Raw genomic sequence first — 9,243 nt, forward strand, 5'->3', positions numbered from 1 at the left:
TCGTCCTGAATAAAATTGAACTAAAGTAACTGTTATGATTTAGTTTATTTTAACACACGATGGTACAAAGTTCTGTAGATTGTATTAGTATTAATATATTATGATTTGCTTCCATGGTTTTCTTAGTTTATATTGTATTTAATATATTTATTATTATTCTAATTTATTATGTCGCGTTATTGCTGTTATACATTTTGTTTCATTATCGCTTCTTGATTGTTCTTTCCCTGTGCGTCCTTGATATTCATTAATGTTTTGATGTTCCTTTGATATTCTTTAATTCAGCTTATTCATGACGTCTTTCTCTGGTCATAATGCTGCTCTTTCATGGCGATGGGTTGTTTCTGTAATTTAAATTTAAATTTGATAGTCATGTCGCCGGTATGGGCGGTTTCTGTTGTCTTATGGTATGTTGCATTACCTTGCTCCAGTTCCTTTCTTTCTTCTTTTCAGTCTTCCTCTTTTTCTTTTCCTTTTTCTTTTCAGTTGCAATCCAGCTCTCTTATCTAGTGCCGGTTCCTTCCTTTAACTGGTCCTTGTATGCTGGTTTGACACCGCGGCTTTGACACATTAGGGCTATGTTTCTGCAAAACAATTGTCATTTGTCATTTGTTCATCTCGAAATTACCTTTAATTTACCATTACCTTAATGTGCCATTCAACAAAATTTAGCTACCCTACTTGCACTGGCTGTATTCTGCTTTTTTGCTCATTCATTCATTCACTCATTCATCACTCGCTATTCGCTATTCACTATTCAATCACTTACTCTGTCTGATTAGTTGAGGGTGGTGACTTGATTTATCTCATCTTAATTAATTCTTGATATCTTCTGTGATGATGAGCGGTTGTGTTTATTAAATGCTTTCATGGTGTGCGGATCCTGTTTTCACCATTTCAAATATTAGTTTGAAATACCCTACTTATTGTTGAACAATTTGTTCGTACGCTACACAGTAGCATAGTGTATAACTGAATTACACCGTTTCTTTGATTGATTTACATATTGTTTATTTCCGTATTCTGAAATGTCACGAGGTGATTTGTTCTATTGTGTTTGCATTGGCATGATCGCTTATCATTCACTATTTATCATTACCATTTACCATTAACCATTCACCATTTACCATATACTATTTACTATTTACTATGTACCATTTACCATTTAATATTTAATATTTAATATTTAACATCTACTTTGGTAAAGAAATAAAGTATTCAGTTAAGGCTTTCGGTTATACTTTGAGTTCACTTCTTGTGCTTTATACTCTACTTTATTTTATTATATGTCATTTCTTCTTTTACATTATATTATATCACATTGCATTATATTGCACGGTGTTACTTCACGCTGTTTACATTATGCTGGCCGCAGCTTTCATTTATACTTACGCTTTTGTATTGTACTTCATTCCTTTAACTTCTTGAATTGATAACGTCGCTGATCAATTGATTGTCCATTTGTTCATTCTTTCGTTCTGTCATTGTCCATTCATCCTGTAATTAGATTGAATTGAATTATGATTTGGTTTGATTTGCGGTTGTGGCGGTATAAGGTATGGACTGTGTTAATGTGCTTATGATTTGCTTTATATTTATGTGTTTATATTTTATACTTTATATTGTCGCGTTATTACTGTTTACTATTACTTATTTATTTCATTTCATTCCCTGTCGCCCTTTGATTGTCGCCTGTAAACATATCCTTGGATATTCTAATTCCTCTCTTTTATATTCCTTAAAGTCAATTAATTCATGATGCCTTTCTCTGGCATTGGTATTGTATAGTTCTTTCATAACAGGGTGACAGTGTGCTGTTTTCTGTTGAATTGATATGCAAGTTATAAGTTGTGCTATTCTTGTATTTTTATGGTACGTTGTACAATTTTATCCTACCTTGTTTTCCTTTCTCTGAGTTTACTAGCAGGCTTTTAATTGGTAGTCTTGTTCTTGTTCCTGTTCTTTTCTATTTCTTAACGAGTTTTCATACACTGTTTCTGTTTCTTGCTGACATTTCTTCGTTGGCACATTAGTGACTAGGGTTAGGTTACACCTTGCAATTCTGTCACCCGACATCTTTGAAAGTGTATATTCTATGGTTTATACTTATATATATATTTATATTTTATATTATCTATGGTATATTATTTTGAAATTCATTTCATTGTATCTATACTATACCTTCACGGTATTTCATTCTTTCTTTCTTTATTTCTTTCTTTATTTTAAATTCTTTATTCTTTCTTAATTCCTCAATTCTCCTTTATTATTTAATCACCTTAGTCGCGTTTAATTATGTTTATTACGTTTATTATTATTGATTATTATTTGGCTATTATTGATTATTATTTACTGTTTATTATTCACGTATTGTATTCATCTGTCAGCTGTTACTTTACTTATTTTAGCTTTTAGCTTTTAGCTTTTAGCGTTTGCTTTTAGCTTTCAGCTGTTATTTATTTATTGTTATTGTTTGTTTGTTAATGGCCTGTTCTAATCATGGATTCATGGGCCCCGTGGGCTCATGGGTTATTATCCATCATTCACTGTAGACAGATAGATAGATTGTCGCATTTACTACATCATGTGACATTCAAAGCATGCTTATCATGAGTGAGTGAGCATTTGAGTGTTTGTGTGTGAGTGTAAAGCATGTATGGGACATGTCATCGAGGGTTGCAGCGTACGAAGAGGTGGCGCGGTCACGCCGGGATGGTGTGATCCTTGAGGATATCCCCCCGGTGCCGACCGTTGTCGAAGAAAAATATGTTCCTGCCTCTACAGGTCGGCGTGGATGACCTCAGGGATAGAGGCACATCATCAGCAACCTACCAGGCGGACGAAGAGGGGGCACGGCCAACTGTGGAGATACGATGTCCCTGTCCTGGCCGTGCTGAAGTACAACCCCTGTCCTGACATTAGTGCTAGGTAGGCGAAGAGGTGGCGCGGTCACGCCGGGAGGCGCGATCCTGGAGGATGCCCCGGTGCCGGCCGTTGCTGAAGAAAAATTCCTGCGTGTATTTCTCAGGTTTAAAATGTCCTTACCGCTAGATTCGGAGGTGCAACGACGTGGATCCGCAGATGCCCCATGTTACATGGCGTTTTTGCGGGAGGACGGAATAATGCGAAATGCATTGAATTGCCAAAACGCCGTTGTGGCTACGTTGGTAACCTGTTAGATATCCCAAACGATGCATAGGTACTGGCGGCCCACACAGGGGAGAGGTTTTAGTGGGTAGTATATCCAGCCGCAGGACTGTCCCCTCTGGACTACATGCTCAAGGTCGCCCCTTCTGGGCTGAGACCTACTCTTGGGCTAAACCCCACCCTTCGGGGTCGGGTTGCCAGGTTGCCCCCTTCTGGGGTTGCCTCTTTGGGTTTTGCCTCCACCAAACGGGCGCCAGGCTGCCCCCTAAGGGCGGGTATGAGTCCCACACTGCCCGGGCCCTCACCAGCCGAATAGAGTGAATGAGGGAACACCCGCGCGTGCGCAAATGCATTCCTCTCTTATTAAAAAAAAAAAAAAAAAAAAGGTTAGGTTAGGGTTAGGTTAGGTTAGGTTAGGTTAGGTTAGGTTAGGTCCACCCCTGTGGCTGGGGGGTTTAGAATACAGCCACGGTAACCCCTGCCTGTCGTAAGAGGCGACTAAAAGGGGGGCGTGAAGATGGAAGACAGCGAAGAGGACAAGGACAGTCGTGGTTGGGGCGCTGCAGTGGGAAGAGGACGCTCTGAAGGGGTGATGCAGAACACGGGTGAGTTTTCGTTTATTTATTAATATACTTAACTTTTATTTTGTGTGCCTGAGATCTTGTGGGAATGTGCGAGTGTGTGCGAGTGTGCGTGGAACAGGTCTTCGAGGATTGCAGCCTTAGAAGAGGTGGCGCGGTCACGCCAGGATGGTGTGATCCTTGAGGATATCCCCCCGGTGCCGACCGTTGCTGAAGAAAAAGGCCTGTCCTCGTGGAAGGTCAGGTGGAAGAGATGACCTCAGGGATAATGCACATCTTCAGCATCCTACAAGGTGGACCAAGACATGGCGCGGTCAACGGGAGGCAAGATGTCCCGGTCCTGGCCGTGGTCGAAGAGGAACCCCTGTCCTGGCAAAATGCTAGGCAGGCGAAGACATGGCGCGACCAACCGTTGAGTGGGAATCCTCCGGTTCCTGGTCGTAGTCGAAGAAAAATGGCCTGTCCTCGTGGAAGGTCAGGTGGGAGAGATGACCTCAGGGATAATGCACATCTTCAGCATCCTACAAGGTGGACCAAGACATGGCACGGTCAACGGGAGGCAAGATGTCCCGGTCCTGGCCGTGGTCGAAGAGGAACCCCTGACCTGGCAAAATGCTAGGCAGGCGAAGAGGTGGCGCGGCCACGCCGGGATGGTGCGATCCTTGAGGATGTCCCCCCCGGTGCCGATCGTTGCTGAAGAAAAATGGCCTGTCCCTCGTGGAAGGTCATGTGGGAGAGATGACCTCAGGGATAATGCACATCTTCAGCATCCTACAAGGTGGACCAAGACACGGCACGGTCAACGGGAGGCAAGATGTCCCGGTCCTGGCCGTGGTCGAAGAAAAATCCTGTGCCTTACCGTACAGGTTGAAATGTTCTACCGCTTGATCGGAGGTGTAACGGCGTAGATCCTCAATCCCTTATAGCTTGATATGCGCATGGCGGATTGAGGGTGGACGAAAGAGACATGAAAGCTAGGGAGCCGAAGCGCCGTTGCGGCTATCGCTGGTTCATGTGGATATCCTCAAAGGATGAAACGGTTCCGGCGGCCTACGTCAGGGGAGGGGTTTTTAGTGGGTAGTGTATCAGGCCGCGGACGCCCCTTCTGGGTACCGCCGGGTCGCCCCTTCCGGGCTGTGACCCTATCTTTTGAGCCCACCCTTTAGGGTAGGGCTATCAGGTTGCCCCTTCTGGGTTGGCCTCTTTGGGTTTGCCCCCACCAATGGGCGCCAGGCCCCCCTTCAGGGGATACGAGTCCCACACTGCCCGGGTCCTCTCTAGCCGAATAGTGCGAACAGAGGGTAGCCCGCGCGTGCGTAAAGGCATTTTCCTCTTCCATCAACTCCAAAAAAAAAAAGGTTAGGTTAGGTTAGGTTAGGTTAGGTTAGGTTAGGTTAGGTTAGGTTAGGGTTAACAGTGTTTTGGGAATTCGGCGTGCTTCTGATGGATCGGTCCTCTTCACTTTCGCGGCAGGGAAAAGGCGTGTGGCAGTTGAATTTATTAAAAGAATTGAGACGAGACTTGATCAAAGTTGGACCGCTTCATTTAAATATAGGTTCGTGGCAATGGAGATATTCGAAGTCGATCCTACGATCGGAATCGAGGAAGTCTTAGGGGGTCGTTAAACGTATGGTGGGAATTGGTAAAGGTGACAACCCGGTCATTCGACTGGTTAGTTCAGGGTTGGACCGCGATGGGAGGCTCCGTATTAAATTCGAATATGAAGAGGTTTTATCGAAGCGGGTACTGGCGTTGAGTGGTCTGCGGGTGGGATGGAGTTTGGCGCGTATTAGGATTAGTCATAGTCCGGTGGGACAGGATTTTGAGGATGATAGTGACACTAATGATGGAGTTGATGATGATAAAATTTCATCAATTTCCACATTTACTGCTGTCTCTACTCGCTACAATACCAGGATTGGAGAGGAACCGGTTCACTGGTCGAGCTCCGGGGACGCCGACGCACCGTGAAACCGGGCCGTCGGACTTTCAATAATTGTTAATTTCACTGACAATATTACTGGTTTTCGCTATTTTCTCCTCCGCGATTGACAGGATCATGCAACCTTTTATCTGCATATAATGGTTTTTATATTCATTTATATTCTTTTATTTTATCGTATTTAGTTGGATTGTTACCATTACGGTACTACTTCCTACTGTTATTCATTATTTTATTATTTTATTATTTTATTATATTTTATTTTGTTCTATTTTATTCGGTTATTTTATTTGTTCTTTGCCCATTGTTAGATTTCCATTCATATATTATTTTAGGCGATGGTACTTTGCTTTAATTATTATTGGTATCTTTCATCCTACATATTACTTACTTAAATTAATACATTCTAATTATACTTTATTTATAATATTGTACTTTTATTCGCGTTTATATTATGTTTGTTTTATGCGCAATTCATTTTGATTAATTTCTCATTAATATCACCTTTAATATTCTAGCGTATTTTGTATTTGGCTAATAAATATCTCATATTTTGTTAAACCTGTTTGATTATTTTGTGGTACACCATTTATTTATTAATATAAGACTACCTTATTCTGATTGATTCTGGTGACCTTGTGACCTATTTACCTCACCCTTTAATTACCTTTGCGCCTAATCCCCTCCACTTACTCGACTTACTCCACTTATTTTTTCGTTCCTTTACTCCTTACATTCTTTGTCCTTCATGCTATATTTCAGGAATACATGCAAATTCCTGCATGGCTGTATTACTCCCTAGACTTGATGTGCTTAGTCGGAGGGTCATCTTTTCTACCTGTCAAGCTACCTACGCTTACCTCTCCAACTTTCTTTTCACTTACATCTTACTTTAAAGGTTCTCAAATGAATACACGGACATTAGTTCTGCTGTCACTTAAATATTCATTACCGTTTCTATTGTTGTTATATGTAGTGTTCTACTTACCCCTATCCGCTAACCTCTTAAGGTTATTTCATCCTGTCCTTAGCCTGGCCTCACAAGTTGCAATGTAGAAGGGGAATGAGCGCCACTGTCTTTTCTCTTGCGTTTTGTTCTATTGTTCAGATTGACCTTTTGGTATATTCTTTTACCCCCAGCTTTAGCTTACACTTTGAGGCGTCCTGGTTAGTTAATTTCTACTTACCTGCCCTTTAGTTCCTGCGATGCTTGAAGAATCTCCTTGTCTGTCTGATTAATAATAAACTAGTTGTGGTAACAATATACCTTACCTTTATAGGTTGCTTTATGTCTCAGTTACATACGTCTCTTTATTTTCTTCGAACTCTTCCTTTGTATTCGCCAAAGTAATACTACTACAATTGTTACCTACCTTTTTTTCATTTGATCCCCTTCTTAGAAATACCTTCCTTCCTTGGCTGGTTATTTGCGACGAGGTTAGTTTATTTTGCTTTGTGTGGATCGGGATAGTGATTGGATCGAATAAATTAATCATTAAATTTGTTTGGGATATATACGTTTATTTGATAATTATTCTTTTACTGCCGCACCTTACTCTGTATTCCTACTCCCCCTTTAGGAAGTGTCGTTTGATTACTAACGCTTCAGTTAAAATTACAACTTATACTTTCGCCTACTTTCGTTACTTTCGCCTCTTTCCTACTCTCTTTATTTCTTTTCTTTTGTCGCTAGCTTGGGATTATAATTTAGAAGGGATCACCTACTATCATTGCTCTTACGGTTCCCGTTTTATCCTACTTACTAATTATCTCAATAAATGTTACTAGTTGTTTAGGACTGATTGCAATTGGCCTCTGCGCATTTAATTAATTCAGTTAACTCATCTTCGTCTACGACGGACTCGACGCCGGGGTGGTACTAGGTTACCGCGCTCTCGTGCGCGCCCTATACTTTCTTTCTTCCTTAATATTTCGGTTAGGTATTTAAGTAATGGGGTTCTTCTGTTTTCGTCTAGGATGCAATCTATCAAGGTTTCGGGGTATAACACCCCTATTTCCAGGGTTACACGGACTCGTTCGGTCGCCCATCGTTCGCAGTGGAATACGGTATGTTCGGCGTCGTCAATTATAGGGGGATGGCAGAACCAGCAGTAGAGGGTACTGCTTCGCTTTATCCAATATAGGAAGGATGAGAAACATCCATGATTGGTTAATACCTGGGTTAGGTAGAAATTTAGGTATAAGGGTCCTTGTCTTTTTATCCACTCTTCTATATTAGGAATTAATCGGCGAGTCCAAGCACCGTGCCGGGCGGTATTCCAATGTTGTTGCCATAACGCATACATTTCTTTTCTTACTTCTCTCGTATACTCGCTGTACTCGTCTTCTGTTTCGGCTTCAAAACCGTATAATCTGTGTCGGGCATGTACTACTAGATGCCAGGGCGGGCAGCCGGTCAAAACCGTCAAGGCATCATGTGATACGGTTCGATAGGAGCGGGCAACGCGCATTAAGCCTAGCCTTTGGGTGGGTAACATTAGGGTTACCATATTTTTATATCTAATAGCCTCGTGCCATACTGGGGCAGCATATAGTACTATCGATTCCATGACTCGATAATATAATAGCCTGGGACCATAACCTCCTCCGCGCACGTTGGGAAGAAGCCATGATAAATGATGAGCTACTCGTGTAGCTTTTTCAGTCACCTTTAATATGTGACTTCTGAAAGTTCTATTAGTATTGAATATCACACCAAGATATCGCATGGAGGAAGCGGTTTGTATCACTGAGGACTCGTATTTCAGGGTTAAACCGGCGGGGATTCTGCGACCTGTTAATAAGATGGCTCTGTTTTGTGGGCTGCTAGGACTAAGCCGTTTTGTTTGTACCAGGAACCTAATCGTCTGAGCGTCTCCTCAGCTATTTCACGTATTTTATACAGAGTGGATATGATTATTATCGCGAGATCATCCGCGAAGGCTATAGTGGTTACATTGCGCGGCAATATAACTTCTAATATTGAATCATAGGCTAAATTCCACAGGAATGGCCCTAATACTGATCCCTGTGGAACTCCTGCAAATACTTCTTGCTCTATCCACGAGCCGTCGGGTAGGGTGGTACCTACTAACCTGGTGCTTAAGTAATTTTCCAACATGACTAATAAATGGGGTGGGAAGTCTCGTCGTTTTGCTGCCTCTATTATGTTTTTCCATTTTACAGTATTGAATGCATTCTTTACATCTAGACCTATTAGTAGGCAGTGGTTTGCAGAATATCTTGCCCGATTCCATTCGGAAATCACTACTTTCATAGCTTGCATGGTGGAACGTTTTTTGCGGAAACCGAACTGTCGCGAGGATAAATCGCCGGAATTTTCTACGGCTTTTTCCATAAGTTCACGTAAGGCATATTCAAAACCTTTTCCTAGGTTTGATAATACACAGATAGGACGTAAGTCGGAATAGGAATTGAATTGTTTTCCGGGCTTCGGTATCAGAACTAAACGACCAATTTTCCAGGAATTAGGGAAATATCCTAATCGATAGCATGCATTAAACAGGTCTTTGACCCATTCGGGGGCTAATTTTGATAAGGGGCGTAGTGCCT

Source organism: Osmia bicornis, unplaced genomic scaffold (genome assembly GCF_907164935.1).
Source record: "Osmia bicornis bicornis unplaced genomic scaffold, iOsmBic2.1, whole genome shotgun sequence".
Lineage (NCBI taxonomy): Eukaryota > Metazoa > Arthropoda > Insecta > Hymenoptera > Megachilidae > Osmia > Osmia bicornis.